The following is a 17,422-nucleotide window of genomic DNA, read 5'->3' as shown; positions in this document are numbered from 1 at the left end:
CAAAGTACCTGTCCTGAAACTGCAAGTTATTTCATATTAAGTATAAAGAGAAGTCAGATAATCTCATGGCCTGTTGTATAGAAAGAAAGAAAGAAAGAAAGAAAGAAAGAAAGAAAGAAAGAAAGGAAGGAAGGAAGGAAGGAAGGAAGGAAGGAAGGAAGGAAGGAAGGAAGGAAGGAAGGAAGGAAGGAAGGATGGAAGGATGGAAGGAAGGAAGGAAGGGAGGAAATGGGAGAAAGAAAGCAGATCAACAGTTTATCTACTTCAGACTGTTCAACAATCTGACCAAAAAAAATAGAATAAGGTTTGTGTATGGATGGGGTGTATTAATTACTTTGAATAGATTTCAGTCAGCCACTGCTGACTGAAAAAAGACTTGTTATCATTTGGGTTGTAATGAATATTTTCCTTTTAATGAACTAATGCCTATAGGCTGCTTGCCAATATGCACAACTCTTGAACACATTTCCACTTTCTTAAAGCAATCCAAGATTAGCCTGTCTTCAGTCATCGCCTATTTCAAAGAGCCCTTGTTTGTGGGAAGAAAGGGAAGGAAGAAATCAGGGGCTGGTAACTGCCTGGTAGAAAACAGCTGCCAAGATAGGAAAACTTCTGTTAGTAAGGGGAAAAGGAGGAGAAAACCGCACAACTGAGATCTCCTTTGTGGTCTTTGGCCAGAACAGACATTTTCAAGAACAGATTTGAACTCTACTAAAATCTCAACATATTAACTGGAATGTGAAATATAATTTTAAAGTTGGAGAGTGGGAAATAAAATTTTAGAAGAACACCAGTCAATTCTAATGCTTGGTACAAATGGCTGTTTCTAACACTGAGAAAAAAATTCTACAATAGAATAGAATCATGACTTCTTTAATGCAAATTAAACTTAATTCCAATCAGCTGTACATGTAGGAAGCAAAAAAGACTCTCAGTTATTTTTCTAATTCTCCAACCTATAGCTAATCACTTGCACATCAAATAAAATTATTTCCAAAAGTTCAAACTTTAAATGCAATTCTGAAAACTGTCAGAAGATTTTACTGCTAGGATTCACATGAAAAACAACCATCCAGGGAAAAGGACAAAATAATGAAAACTAGAAACATTTAACAAAGTATAATCTACAAAGGCTAGACGAAAAATAATAAAACAAGATATTAATCACAAGAAAGCTTTTCTCCTAAACTACAGTCAGTGGGTACTCACTGGTATAGATGTAGATAACAGACATCCTTTCAAATTCTATAAACTATTCAATGAAGCGCAATAAAGTATACAAAGCTTTTCACAATATAAAACAAGAGCAAAATCAGAAAGGGAATATTAAATTTCTTTTAGAAAAAGATTAAGTGATTGCCCATGTTAATCACCAGATTTTCAGAAAACCTTTTCTCCCAAGATCCCAGGAAAGAACTGGAAATATAAACAGCACAGTGCAGATAAAAATCCTGAGAAGACTGTTAATTTTTTAATTAAAAAAAAAGGGAAACAGAACACTTCTGCTTAAACTGTAAATGACTGTGACTTTAAGATTCTAAGCCACAAGCTCCTCCTTTTCTCCTTATCCTTCAAATAATCCAAACTATTTCAACATGATCTTGTTTCTATAAACCATATGCCATTGTCTACCAAATCTCTGTCAAGACTTTTTTTTTCAGATCCAAGTATCGTATTACTCTGTCATGTAAAAAGTCAATTAATGCATCACTACCACCAAACCTCCCAGTGCTGAAGGAAGGCTTCCAGGAATATGCCTCAGCACTGTTTCTATTCCAACAGTCCTCAGTGTTTTATATGCTACTTACGATGTGCAATCAGCTGCTGTCTTTCAGACAGTAACCTGCTTATATTTATTTACTTGCTGCCTTAAAATTAGAAAAACACCTCTATCACTTTTTATATCCATGGAGTTTTTACATGACTAGGAAATCACAATCTAATATATAATGATGATTCTTTAATTTTAAGGAGGGGGGGAATAAAATCCTTTTATTGATAAGAATCAATGAAACAATATAAGTATACTTGAAATAAGCAAGATGAAAAGAGTATTTAACTAAAACTTTCTAAAAGTGGTGAATAAACAATGGTAGCCTATTAAGAACCAACTATCATTTATCTGAAGATTGATGCATAGTCTTATTTCTGACTCCTGCTCATGGTCAATAAACTTGTAAGAACACTGGCTATTATACCTCAAACAACTATACGCATGAAGAGAATTGGAAAAGAGAACATACTATCTAAGCAGAAGACCTACTAGTCACCCCTCCTTGTTACTATGCACTAATGCTGCATAAAATGAAACATTAATGCTTTAAAACTAAAACTAAAACTCTGTGAATTAAATAAATGTATGTCAGCTCTGCATGTAAGTTAAGTTAGCTGTATAAAATCAATCTTCTGATCTTATTCTCTCTATAAAATTATAATCAAGGGGGGAAAAAAGCTGCCCTTCTATGTTTTGCAAAAACAACAACAAAAAGGATGCTACACTCACTCACCCTTCATACAAAGGCTTAGACATTTAAAAAAAAATAAATGTTTCCTTTAATTTTACTTATCTCATTAAGGTATCCACTTTTCAGAATTGTCTATGTGCATTCCTTACTGGCCAGAATTTGCCCTTGTTCATGTTGGAGAAAACGTCAAAACCCCTGGGAGTTTTCTTTCAGTAAGTTAGCGAAGTAAACCTTTGCTACTGCTAATCAGAAAGCTGTTTTTAGCTCCAGACATTCAAACAAGCATTCTTTTGCATTAGAGTTTATTTTCTTTCCCTCCACAAGGAGAGGGTCGGGCTGTTAATCCTGATAAGGGAATTTAAAACCACGTGGACAACTACTGGTCGCCACCCTCCTCCATTTATTTTCTGCAGATACTGGTATGGAATCCAGAACAGTTTAATTAAACTATTTATGCTAAAGTCCCCTTAACATTCATTATTGTCCTTACCGTTTATTGAACCTTCTTCGTTTTGAAGAAATAAATTCTCCTATGAGAGAGCTTAGGAAGGAGGAGCAGAAAGAAGAGTTCAGGAATGCTCCTAGTAAATTCCATCGGCTATCTCCCACAATATCAGGGAGTCATGCTGAGCATGCAAAAGAGGCTTGTAGCTTGCGGACATGAGAGGCACAGACCAGGGCAGTCTGCCATTCTCTTCATTAAAATCCTTCTAGTTGAAATAATAAAAACAAATGGCTGTCATTTTCGAACCAATGTAGGGGGGGGGGATTTTATCATGTAACTTAAAGTTGTACTCGAAAGTTAAGAAAATGAACCTACATACCCAACTGAAAATATTACGTTACAATACGGTAAAATGCTTAGGGCCTCACATCTTCGACCAAAAAACGTTATAAATCTATTTGCATAAAATATTTTATATATTACAGGTAAAAGAAAACAAAGACGAGTACACTTGTGAACACTCATTGCAGAGATGTCTTTGGGGAAAACAAAAGCAAAAATTAAGGAAACTCCATAAAACTAAAAAGTTTTCCTACAGAACAAGAAAAACAATACACACAAAAAGATAACCTGCTTCTTGAAAAAAAGGTATTTATTTGCACACCAGACATGGGACTTTTCTCTAAATTAAGAACTAAACCAAAAAAAAAAAAAAATCAAAGAGGGAGGCAGGCCATTTGAAAAAGCATTTCTTTAAAGAAGATATATAAATTAAATTAGATTATAGACTTATGAAAAAAAAATGCTAATCACTAGAGAAATGCTCATCTAAAAGCCCAAAGAGATTCCATGTCACACCTGTGAAAATAACTTATATTTAAAAGACTGGAGGAGGGGATTAGGCAGTGGCTCACCCAGCTGAGCATACATCTTACCATGCTCAGGGACCTGAGTTCAAGCCCCTACTCCCCACATGCAGGAAGGCAGCTTAAGCAGGTCTCCAGTTGTCTATCTTCTCTACTTCCCCCTCCCCTCTCAGTTTCTCTCTTTCCTATCAAATAAAAATTAGAAGACAAAAAAATGGGGGGGGGGAATGGCAGCCACGAACAGTTGATTCATAGTGCCTGCAGTGAGCCTCAGCAATAACCCTAGAAGCAATAAAAATAATAAATAAAAATGAATAAAAGATGGAAGGTATTGGGTAGTGGTGTACTGCTGTAGCTTACATATGACCAGAAGCCTGGAAACAAGTGTTGGCAAGGAAATAAATAGATATGGAGCTCTTATATACTGTTGCTAAGACTGTAAGTAGATACAATGGTATAGAGGTTGCTGGAAAAATAAAAATTAGAAACTGAAGCACAGTGTGACCACGCAATACCATTTTTTAGTATTCGCCCAAAAAAATATGAAAACACTCATTTGGAAAAAAAAAATCTACATAGCATTATGTGTATAGATACATTATTCACAATAAATGTACAGACATGAAAGCAACCTAAATGCCTATCCATAGATAACTAAGTGAAGTAATAATACATATGCTCAATGAAATACTGCTCTGGAGTATGCCTTTCACAGCAGCATAAAGGGAAGTGGAGATTATGCTAAAGTCAGAAAATGAAAGACAAGCACTGAATGGTTTCTCTCAAATAGCCAAAGACAATGAAGAAATCACACCAAATATGACTATCAAACTCTGTGAACAATAGGATGGTTACCCATGAAAACTGACATGGGTTGAAAAAAAAAAATATATATATATATACACACATATATATATCCTATAGGTAAGTTATAATCCCGACATTTATTTAATACTGTAAAATAATCATAGATCAGTAAAATTTTAAATCTATATTCTTTATTCTGAAAATTACAATACATTTACAACATAGAAATTAGCATTTTTCCACCTTTAGGGGGAGAGTTATTTTTAACTGATAATCCTATACAACTTTAAAGCATTAAATTTCCTAATAATTTTTCTAAAGTCTAGAATATCCATACAATTTTTTTTTTGGGGGGAACACTATGACCACTAATCATTTTAAGGTCAATGCTATCAAGGTCAGATAGAAAAGTTGTGTATGGCAGAACCTGAATTCCTTTTCATCCTCAAGGAGTTTACATTCTAGTTAAAAAGAAATAAATAATCCTTTCACCAAATAAGCTTGGCTCAGAGACAGACCCCATAAACCTAATACTGGTTGGATACAACAGATGACGGTCAGCACATTGGTCTAAGCTCCTCAGATAAAGAAAGAACCACGAAAGCTGGATAAGGGAAAGACTGTCTCATTACCTAATGGTCTATTTGGTCAATATCAGAACATCCTGGGACCCTAGTTAAGCAATCCTTAGGTTCCCACACAGATATGTCACTTAGACTTCTAATAGATCCCTCTCTCCACCATCACTGGTCACTTCCATCAGGAACATCAGCATAAGCCCTTTCCTGTGTCACTTCAGGAACTTGTCTTCCCTAAAAGTAGCAAGGGGGCGGGGGCCAGGTAGTGGTGCACCTAGTTAAGCACTCACATTACAGTACACAAGGAACCGGGTTCAAGCCCCTGGCCCACCATCTGCAGGGGGAAAACTTCATGAGTGGTGAAGCAAGGATGCAGGTGTCTCTCTGTCTCTCTCCCTTTCTATCTCCCCTTCCCCTTCAATTTCTCTGTTTGCCATTAGAGGAAGAGCTGGTCCTGAAATGAGTGTAGTCTATCATGTTCCCAGCTGTGACCACTGTCAACTCTGACACCATCTACTCAAGACAATATTTTTGCCCAACTCCATGTTATCTATCAAACTGAAGCAAAAACTGCAAAAGTTGTGGGGCCCAAGGAACATACTTAAAATAGACTTCCACACCTCTTTCCACCTTAAGATCCCTATTCTCATCTGCTACTTTTTGGTTACAGTTAATCATTTTGTCCTGCTTTATGCCTTTCAGTGACCAAGTTGAAAGTGCTATCATGATTCAATCCTGACTTCCCCAAGCAGATGACCTCACCAATGTATACCAGAACCTCACTTTTCCAGAGCTCTACTCCACTAGGGAAAGACAGAAACAAGCAAGGGGTATGATGAACCTGCTATGGCCCATGTCCATCAGAGAAGCAATTACAGAAGCCAGAGCCCCCACCTTCTGCACCCCAAAAAGAAATGTTGGTCCATACTCTCAGAGAAGGAGAAAAGATGACCAGAGGGCTCTAAACTCCAACTCCATCAGGACCCTCAAAGAGAAGAGGAAAAACATTCAGAACTAGTAATAGGTGTAGGTGTGACTTGGTAAGGAATATAATAAGATGGGACCATGGGGGGAAAAATGGGTAAATATATACAAATATAAACAGATAGTTGTAAAAATAATAGTTGACGCATATCTGCAAGCTTTGGAGAAGTGTTGTAGTTTCGAATGGAGGGGATGAAGAAACAGAACTCTGGTAGTGGGAGTAGTGCTGAATTATACCCATTAATTTTGTAAAGCACTATTAAGTCACTAATCAAAATAAATAATCCTTTCCATTAAAGCTGTAGTAGTATGACACACAGGATTACCCAGAATGATAGCTAAAACAGAGTTCACAAACATTATTTCATGAATAGTTCATAATATACTTGAGGAAATATATATATAATTATTGTTTATATACATGTGGGTATATATGACATATATACATATGTGTATATTCAATTTTTTTTCTTTTAACTTGAGCACGGCTTAGGTTTAGCTTTTGATGGTACTCGAGGTTAATCATGGGACCTTTGGTGCCCTCAGGAACCAAAAGTTGTTTTGCTTGATCACTAAGCTATCTCTCCTGCCTCACATGATTATCATTTATACATATCAGTTCCTGTTTTTGTCTTAAAATTTGAATACATGACTTGCTGAGGGGCATTTAAGCAAATAGCAGTACTGGTATATCAGTCTATAAACTATTCAAGTAGTCCAGATACATTTACTCATTTTATATCTTACTGTCTTTCCCTTTAGAGTAAAAAGGAAAAAAAAGAAAAAGAAAAAAAAAAAGAAAGTAGAACAGTCATGTTGGGATTATGAAACTGATTAAAAAGCCAAAAGAATAATGAGCTTATTTTTCAAAATGTTTACATGAACAAAACTAACATCCCTCAGGTAATGATAGTTCAGTCTTAACTTATTTGTATTATTTCCAGTTGAGCTATCTTAATTTTACTCATTCATAGTGCTATTTAAAGTGCTAATAATTTCACATAAATTAAAAGTTTCTATAGACTGATAAATCTTATTTGCCAAAGTACCAGAGTGGATATTGCTTATAGGTACATAAATAAATAAATAAATAAATATAAAAAAAAGAAAGAAAAAGGGATTTCATCCAATTCATACTGAAACTTAGAAGTCAGTAAAAGAATGTTTAAATGTTAACATCTATAATATTATGGACTACTCTCTGTATAGACAAATAGAAAAAAGCTCCATTGTTGCTCTTGTGATGATGCAATAGTAAATTTAGCTCACTGCACTGGATCCTTTGTTCATAAATCATTGTTACTAGCCATTCCCTGAATCAATATTCAGATTCCCTCTTGGTCTATATATACAACCACTAAATGAAATAATAATGACCCAGGATCTGTCATATATTAAGTCATTAATATCACTGTTGGAGGATTCTTAGAAGTACTGAGTTAATATAAGTGTCAAATGGACTTTAAAAATAAGTATAAAAATTAGATATAAAGAATAATAAGCAATAGGGTTGGGCAGTAGCACACCTGGTTACAATGTTCAAGAACCCAGGTTTGAGTCCCCAGTCCCCACCAGCAGGAGGAAAGCTTTACCAAGTGAGTAGGCAGGGCTGCAGGTGTCTCTCAGTCACTCTCCCTCTCTATCAACCCTTCCCTCTCAATTTCTGGCTGTCTCTATCCAACAAATAAATACAAAAAAAAAAATTTAAGAAAGGAATACAAAGTAAAAAGTGGGGAAAAAATGGTTACATATGAAGCACTGCCTTTTGTTTGAGAGCTCAACACTTTTTAAAAAAGATTTATTTATTTATTCCCTTTTGTTGCCCTTGTTGTTGTAGTTACTATTGTTGTTATTGATGTCGTCGTTGTTGGACAGGACAGAGAGAATGGAGAGAGGAGAAGACTCTGGGGGAGAGAAAGACACCTGCAGACCTGCTTCACTGCCTGTGAAGCGACTCCCCTGCAAGTGGGGAGCCGGGGGCTTGAGCTGGGATCCTTATGCCAGTCTTTGCACTTTGTGCCACCTGCACTTAACCCGCTGCACTACCACCCGACTCCCGGAGAACCGAATCCTTTACCCACTGTGCCATCTCCCAGACAGCACTGCCTTTTGCAATCAAGAGAATACACCTCACAATGTTTAAAGCTAAACTTGTAATTCCTGCAAAAATAATGTACATAATATTAACACCTTTATTGCGTATGCTAGTTGCTCAATGAATGCCTTGTGATTATATACTAAATATTTTTGATACTGAGTGTTATTGTTTTTATATTATATATTAATTAGCTTTGTTATAGATTCTAAAGGCTTAACAAAAGAAATTCAGATAGGGTTGCCACCTACAAGGAGTTAAACTTTTTGCTATTCTGTAGGTGGAACAGTTGATAAAATATTGGACTCTAAAACATGAGGACCCGAGTTCAATCTCCTGCATCCTTTGTGCCAGCCAGAGCAATGCTTTGGTGGTTCACATCCTCTCTCTCCCTCTCTCTCTCCTCCTCCTCCTCCTAAATCTTTAAACAAATTAACATTCATTGAACGGCACAGAAAAATGAAATCTTATTTATTACTTATTTATTCACTATCACTCAGTTCTGGCTATTGGTGGTACTGGGATTCAAACTTGTGATCTCTCACAAGTCATATGTGCTGCCTATATATCAACATTCCAACTTCACAAATTCTTTCTGAAGAAAAAGTTGTGGCCTAAGTGAATAGATAGGACAGATTTTTTTTTTTCTCAGTATCAAACAAACATTCTGTGTGGCTGGTGATTTCTAGTCCTTTTGTTTGTTTTTAATTCTACTTGTATTTGTTTACTGGATAGAGAGAAATCAAGAAGGAAAGGGGAGAGAGGAAGAGAGACACCTGCAACATTGTTTCACTACAGGTGGGAACTAGGGACTTAATCCTGGGTCTTTACACATCGTAACATACAGCCAGCACTCCTACTAGCAAAGCCTTAACCTTAAGGTTCCCAATTATTAAACAAATTGTTCTGCTTATTGCTTTTCAGTCACCAAGCTGCAGATACTACCATGATGCTAACCTGATGTCCCTGGACAGATGACCTGACCTATATGTCCTGGAACCCCATCTCCCCAGAGCCCTACCCAATTAAGGAAAGGCAGAAACAGGCTGGGAGTATGGATCGACTTGTCAACGCCCATGCTCAACAGAGAAGCAACCATAGAAGCCAGACCTTCCACCTTCTGTACCCCATAAAGATCTTTGGTCCATACTCCCATAGGAATAAAGAATAGGAAAACTTCCAATGGAGGGGATGGGATGTGGAACTCTGGTGATGAGAATTGCATGGAATTGTACCTCTCTTATACCACAATCTTGTCAATCATTATTAAAATCATTAATTAAAAAGTTATAAAATAATACATGCAACTCAAAAACTGAGGAAAATTTGAATTATTTATTGTTGCTACCTCACATGTAAAAGAAAAGCAAATAAAAAGTGCTTCATAATTTTTAAAAAAAGGAATTTTTTTTAACTAGGGTGCTATTCAAGTCTGCTTTATGGCAATGCTGAGGATTGGACCTGGGATCTCTGGTGCTTGAGGTCTTAAAGGCTTTTTGCATAACCACTATGCTGCCTCCCTGCCCCTCAAGAGAAATTGAATGCTTGAAAAGATAACAAACAAGGAGTTATATAAACTGGTACTGGTACCATATAACAGAGATCAGGGGAATTTTTTTATTATTATTATTTATAAAAGAGATAAGAGGAGAGAAGAAGAACCTGATCATCATTCTGGTACATGTGCTGCCAGGGATTGAACTCGGGACCTTAGGCTTCATCCACTGTGCCACCTCCTGGACCACACAGCTCTGCTATTGTAACACAAAAGTTACCATGGGCAATATGCAACAAATGAGCATAATTATTTGTCAGTAAGCTCGGCTACAGACAAAGCTGGTCAGCCATGGCACAGGCCAGTTATAGTTTGCTAAATCCTTTTAATAACGAGCAAAAAGGAAAATAACTGAATGCAATTCATTTAGCCAAATAATGAACTAATAATTATCTATGCTCCCCAAATAAACCAACTTTTACTTGCTATCTTAGGAAATTAAATTAAAGGTCAGCAAAAGATTACTTGGTATAGTGCACTGCTTACCAACTTGCATGACTGGAGTTTCTTTAGTGTGCTCACACACCAGCTCTGTCTGTTTCTCTCCACTTCTATCACGCTAGTTCTTTTTTGTTTAATATTTATTTATTTATTTATTAATTTATTCCTTTTTGTTGTCCTTGGTTTTTTATTGTAGTTATTATTGTTGTTGTTATTGATGTTGTCGTTGTTGGATACAACAGAGAGAAATGGAGAGAGGAGAGGAAGACAGAGGAGAGAAAGACACCTGCAGACTTGCTTCACTGCTTGTGAAGCAACTCCCCTGCAGGAGGGGAGTTGAGAGGTCGAACCGAGATCCTTAGGCAGGTCCTTGAGCTTTGCGACACATGCGCTTAACCCGCTGTACTACCGCCTGACGCCCTATAATTCTAGTTCTATATGAAAACATGAGAGGAAAGGAAGGTGGGGAAAAAGAATTGAAATACTGTTAATATAAAGATGAATTTATCTTAACAAAGTAAGTACAAAAAAAGGACACTATACTGGGGTGGGTGGGTGTGTTGACATACAAGCGCACTGACAGCTTATAGAAAAGACATTAATACAGGAACCTATCTTACTACTTTGTTTGGCAGAAGAAAATACGAAACTAACCAAAATAGTAAGTATAAAGACTACTAAAAAGAAATCAGGTTTGGACAAGACCCAGGAGGTACGTACAATGGTTTAAAATAGCTATTGCCAAAAGTAGCTTCAAAATCCTGAAATCTATGTCACCATTGCTACTCATCCACATAAAATGCTCTGTATGTCCCAGTTCCAAACTGTGTTCAATAGGAAGTCACTAAATTCTAATTTGCTAAATTTCTGCTGAAGAAATAAAGTCTACAGGCTCAAAATCACTAGTCTTACTCCGAAAAATTACGTTAATGCCCATACTTCCAAGAACAAAAGTATTTTTAGAGCTTCCTAATTTCCTACATCTGAGTTCCCCAAAGTAAAAAATAAATAAATAATAAATCTTTGTTACTAATACAGTTATTAGTTATTTCTTGCAACCCAACATTTTTAAATTTTAATAATCATGTAACAACAGCCCATAGGAATATTTCTAAGTTGCAATTATATGTATCACATTGAAATACATGAAGACTAAACTTCTCTATCAGTATTACATATAAGACAAAAGAGAGGAGATGGTTACAACTTTTTAATAAGAGCTTTATATTATAGCAATAATCTAGGTGTTTCTCTGGAAGTGAAGTGGATTACTGTAAATGGAATTTTAAACTGTCCTTTCCATTTTACAGATAACACAAAATGACTTTTTTTCATGTCTCTAGTGATAAGGATAAATTTGCCACACATTTAAATGGTGCCTTCACCCTTCCCACCCTGGCTCATGAATTAATAATTCAGTGACATTAATACAAGAAGATAAATGATAAAAAGGTTAAGGCACGTGGGCCAACCATACACAGACACTTCTTTTAGCACAGTTAATACTTCTCTGCCAATTATAGCTCAAACTTTTCAACAGTTTTCAATAGCATTTTTCACCATCTAAGTAGCAGCTTATGCACACACAATTTCACACAACTCAGGCTTAATCAATCTCCTGCTGGTACCAAACAATCATTCTAGGGGATTAAAGTGCAACATCTGTTAACATTAATAATGTTTTATATAGTTATAGGTATTAAAGAAGCCTACTCCATTATTAGTATCCTGAAAACCTTCTAGGCCAATATACTGATTTAGCATGAATTATACATATATCCTTCAATTGGTGACCTACGATAACAAAGAAATACATTAGTATGAAATGGTGAATGAAAAAAATCAAATCATTTGCTATGAACTAACAGAACTCCTTTGAAGCATGCTTAATAAACAGATATGAGCACACCTGCACAGATATATACACATAAATGAAATTAACTCAGGTTCTAATCATTTTCAAAACCAAATACCTCCCAGAGCATTATTCATTGTTAAGTTTGGGTAAAACATAGCTCTGTGAAGATAAAAGGTAGTAGCCTCACTTAAGCAGTATATGTACTAAAATTGGAATGATACAGAGAAAGATCAGTACGGGTCCTGCACAAGAATGACATGTAAGTCTGTGAAGCATTTCACACTTAAAGACACATATTAAACTTTAAAAAAAATAAGCTTCATTTTAAGGTGGTATGCCTTCATTTTGTTTCTTTCTTTGAAGTGTCTTGAGTATTTTTCTTACCCTTTTCATTCATTCTCTACCCTAACTAGCTTTCTCCCTAAAGGTCTGCAGAAATCTCATAGCTGATTTTTTTTAAAACTCCATCTACCTTAAGGACTTCCAAAATGGTCTAATTTCACTCTAAAATAGAGGAATGTAAACCAGGAATTAGAAATTACTTTATCTGTAAGATAAAACACTTAGCATTATGATCTGACAGTGGCAGTTCTCAAAACAACTAACCTTTAAAATATTCCCATAGGTATACATACTAGTACTTCAGTAATTTATCACAAGTTTATTTTCTCTATCTGAACAATAGGTAATTTCTGGAGGAAAGGGTCATAAATAGAAATTGAGAAAAAAAAAGCAGCAAAATACAGGAGAACAGAACCCAAAGAGATCTAATTTAAAAAGTATTTAATCCAGCCTTCTGCTTCTATCAAATGAATCTGCTCAGAAATACGTAATATCTCTCAAAGCTACTTCTAGTCTAGGCATTTTTAATCTATTTAAGATGCACTTTCCTCCACAGTATTATAGTTTAAAAATCATCTATGCCATGAAGGCAAGCTGATCAGATCACTTCAAGCTGGGGGAAAAAAAAAAAAAGTCCTCTCCTTAATTACTAAGACCATTAGGTTACTAAATTATGATTATTCAATTGGGCCTTGAGCCTATTTTTAAAATTGATTTGGTGAGCATTTTTAACATTTACCTTTTTTCAACGAGTCTCTTCATAGAAAACAACTCTCAAAAAAAAAAACTCCTGGCAGACTCTGTACAAGATACAGAGACTGATACCAAAAGTACACTGATTACAATGATACAAGGAAAGATGACAAGGGCCCAAGTAATCTTAAAAATTATTTTACTGTAATCAGGAGTAAGAGTTCTTTTTGGACAATGGTCTTTGCTCACCTCACTTGAATCATTATGATGGTTAGTACAATATTCAGATGCTTTATGTAATTAATATAAAACAAATTAACCAGATTTCTGGAAAATTTTACACAATTTTAATAGATCATTTTCAGCTGAGATCTAAATTTGAGAATAACTACCTCTTATTCACATCCTATCCTTTTTTTCATTAAATATTAAGGTTATCTAATTTTTGGAACCCAGGAGGCTTACACTTATCTCTGTACCTTTCCTCGAATATTTCGGTTCCTCCTTCTTACCTGGAATCTTCTCTCTATCTGTTCCTTGTCTAACTTAGACGCTTGTCCAAGACTCAGTATATACCCATCTCTTAATTATTTAACTCATAATTATTTAACTCACTCTCTTTTAAATTCCACTACAAAGAGAGGAAACACTGTCAATTTATGTCCATAGTACTGAATGCTATCACAAGATATCTGAAGTGTCATTTTTAAATTACTGTGAGCTAAAACACAATTCATATCTTTCACATATGTAAGCTCAGCAAGAAACTCTTAAATATGTCCGACAAATAGCAAAGAATAAGAGCTTTAAACAAGGAGGGCATGTCCTGAAAAAAAGAGGGAAGAGGAACATGAATAAAGTGAACTACAAAGGATAAGTACGTGCCTAGAGAACAGTGAATGAATTTTTTTAAAAATGAAGTTCTTAAAACTTGAAACAAACTAACAGGTGGGGGTATAGCATAATGGTTATGCAAAGAGACTTTCATGCCCGAGGCTCTCCAGTCCCAGGTTCAATCCCCCACACCACCATAAACTAGAGCTGAGCAGTGCTCTGGCAAAGAAGAAAAAATGGAAACAAACTTAAATAGACCCCCCCCCCCAATGAAATTTTCACAGGCTTGATTTTTTATGTTTTATCACTTGAGGAAATTATTTACAAGACTGTTGTCCCATGATAGGTTTCATTACACCATACTTTCCACCAATCTGTCATCTTCCTCCATAATAGAACAAGGTCTTCAACCCCCTTCCCAACTCCCTTTACAGGCCTTGCACCAAAGCACTATTTTTAAAAATATTTTATTTATTTCAGTTCTGAGAGAAATGCAGAGAGGGAGAGAGACACAAACAGAGGGAAACACCAGAGCACTGCTCAGCTTTGGCTTATGGTGGTGTGGGGGATTGAACCTTGGATTTAGGAGCCTCAGGCATGAGTCTGTTTGCATAACCATTATGCTATCCCCTGCCCAGGACTATTTTTTAAATTAAAGTGTGAGGAATGACAAATTAAAAGACAGGAAAATGTTGGACCAATGAGCGGCTGAAAATGAAGTCACAGGGACCAGGCAGAGTGGCTCACTTGGTAAAGCACACACATTAATTACTTTGCCGGAGGTGAGGAGGGGTAAGCTTCACAAGGGGTAAAGCAGGGGTAAAGCATGTGTCCCTTTTTTTCTCTCCTTATCTCTCCCTTCCCTTACAAAAAAAAAAAAAAAAAAGGTTGCCAGGAGCAGGGGATTTGTCACGTAGGCATGAAGCTCCAGCAATAATCCTGGTGGCAATTAAAAAAAAAAAGGAGAGAAGAGAAGAGAAGAGAAGAGAAGAGAAGAGAAGAGAAGAGAAGAGAAGAGAAGAGAAGAGAAGAGAAAAAGAAGAGTGTAAACAAACAGGGAAGTCCACAAATAAAAGCATCTACATACATTTTAATATTAAAAAATTAAGGATAGGGGGCCAGGCGGTAGTGTCGTGGGTTAAGAGCATGTGGTACAAAGTGCAAGGACCCACATAAGGATCCTGGTTGGAGCCCCCAGCTCCCCACCTGCAGGGGAGTCACTTCACAGGTGGTGAAGCAGGTCTACAGCTACAGGTGTCATCTATCTTTCTCTCCCCCTCTCAGTCTTCCCCTTCTCCATTTCTCTCTGTCCTATCCAGCAACAATAGCAGTAACAACAACAATAATAACAACAACAACGATGAACAACAAGGGGAACAAAAGGGGGAAAATAGCCTCCAGGAGCAGTGGATTCTTGGTGCAGGCACCGAGCCCCAGCATAACCCTGGAGGCAAATAATAATAATAATAATAATAATAATAATAATAATAATAATAAGGCTAGTCATAGTTTGGACAGAACTTGAAGATACCCCACACTAAGTGAGATAAGCCAGAAAGAGAAGGACAAATACCAAACAATAGCACTCATACATGAAACCTATAAGTAAAGGTGGTAAAGGGAAATAATAAAGCGAGCTTGGCTGAGTGGTGTACTTCACCAGAGGAAAGACTGCTGCAAGATAAATTATGCTCCAGCTCTCCACCTGCAGCAGGGGAGGCCTTCACAAGCAGCGAAGCAGGACTGCAGGTGTCTATCTTTCTCTCTCCCTATCTCCCCCTCTTATCTCAATTTCTCTCTGTCCTATCTAGTAAAATGGAAAAAAAAATGGCAGCCAGGAGCAGTGGACTCCTAGTGCCAGCAATGAGCTCCAGCAATAACCCTGGAAGCAAAAAAAAAAAAAAAAAAGACAATAAAATATGGAGTGGGGAGTGGGGGGAGTGCCTAATGGAGCAAAGATGTTCTTTCCAACACCTACCCTGGGGACATGGAGGTTGTACCTATGTGCAAACCATTGGCCTCCTCCATCCCCCCAGCCCCAGTAAACTGGAAAAATATATATATAAAGCAAAATAAAATAAGCTATGAAATATTAAACATGCTGGACAAATTTGCTTTTAAATGAAAAACTGGGTTAGATAAATCAGCATATTCGCCATATTATTTCCAAAGGACGTTAAAGGTACAAGATAAGTTTTCGCCCTATAATCTATCCTCAGAATATTTTTACTTTGAGAATATTACTTGCATCTATATCATTTCTCCTATAGATGAAAACAAATTAAATAGAGAGCAAATACACATACAGCACACTTTTATAACATTCGAAAAGAATATAGAAGTGGAGGAGGAAGAGGATAAAATCTAGATCTCTTCTCCAGACTTACAGGACTGACATCAGCACTACAGTTAACACCAAACGCAGGCTAATATTCTTCTATATAAGAAAAGCCAGTACATTTCACAAAGGAAATTAAACTCCAGACTTAATTTACAATTCAGGTATCTGATGATGCACCCAGAATTATAGACTTATTTCATTACTAAGACTATTGAAAATCCATGGCTACTTCTAAATCCGAACTTTCCACAGTCCCTCAGACCTGCATTTGCAATTTAATTGACTTTAATATATGTATCAAACAACACTGACAATAAATCTAAGCAGCTTACTTCAGGAAGACATCTAAGTATTAAATATGAAATTTAGCAGATTTAAATAATTAGGCTCTGTAAATGGTATAATATATATGTCTGTCCTAATTTGGCAAGGCACACTTCTCACATAACACTCATCAAACTAAATACAAGAAATTGTTCTGCCGTTTCACTAAATTAAAATCTTGAAACCCTACCGCTACAATGAACAAATTTAGAATTTTTATTAATACTTTAAATCAAGCCATAGTTATTATTGTTTCATATAATGCAATTTATGGTATTCTGTGATTGCAAAGACACAATGAGATTTTAATCAGATTTTTGCATTAGTCACTAGAAGGCATTTTAGAAGGTAGACACTCTCCACCCTCAAAAAAAACCACTATCATTTCACAATTAAAAGATAAAGATGATTCATCTGTGATAGCCAGTTAAATACTGAGGAAAGAAAATCAGCAAAGAATAGTATCTTGTAATCATAAAATGTCTCTCATATTAAAATATGGATCACTTCTTTTAAAAGATTTTGATATTAAAAATTAGTATTACACAGCTCACTAAATAACCAACTAGATTTGTTAAAATATCTTGTCTGACTTGTCTTCATATATTTTAACATACAACATTCTAGTGTCTTTTTAAATAAAAGTGTTTTGCTTAACCAACTAAATAAGATTCACTCTATAATACCAACAACCATCTTTAGTTAACTGTGTTTTATTTCACATTGATTACCTTATGCAAATCTACATCTTGAGCATAACTAATCCACTAGTAGAAAAAAGGAGACGCCAGACT

General features: G+C 36.0%; 1 protein-coding gene and 1 non-coding gene across 14 annotated transcripts in view; one reads left to right on the top strand and one right to left on the bottom strand.

Moving 5' to 3' along the window:
* Positions 1–17,422, bottom strand: part of ADGRL2 (adhesion G protein-coupled receptor L2) — a 198,207-nt gene that overhangs the window by 157,593 nt on the left and 23,192 nt on the right. The window lies entirely within an intron of this gene.
* Positions 12,278–12,381, top strand: LOC132541579 (U6 spliceosomal RNA). Its single transcript, XR_009552720.1, has one exon. It is a non-coding gene; the product is annotated as a U6 spliceosomal RNA (small nuclear RNA).

The sequence above is a fragment of the Erinaceus europaeus genome, chromosome 11 (genome assembly GCF_950295315.1).
Source record: "Erinaceus europaeus chromosome 11, mEriEur2.1, whole genome shotgun sequence".
In the NCBI taxonomy this organism is placed as follows: Eukaryota; Metazoa; Chordata; class Mammalia; order Eulipotyphla; family Erinaceidae; genus Erinaceus; species Erinaceus europaeus.
This window is presented reverse-complemented; position numbering and strand designations above follow the sequence as displayed.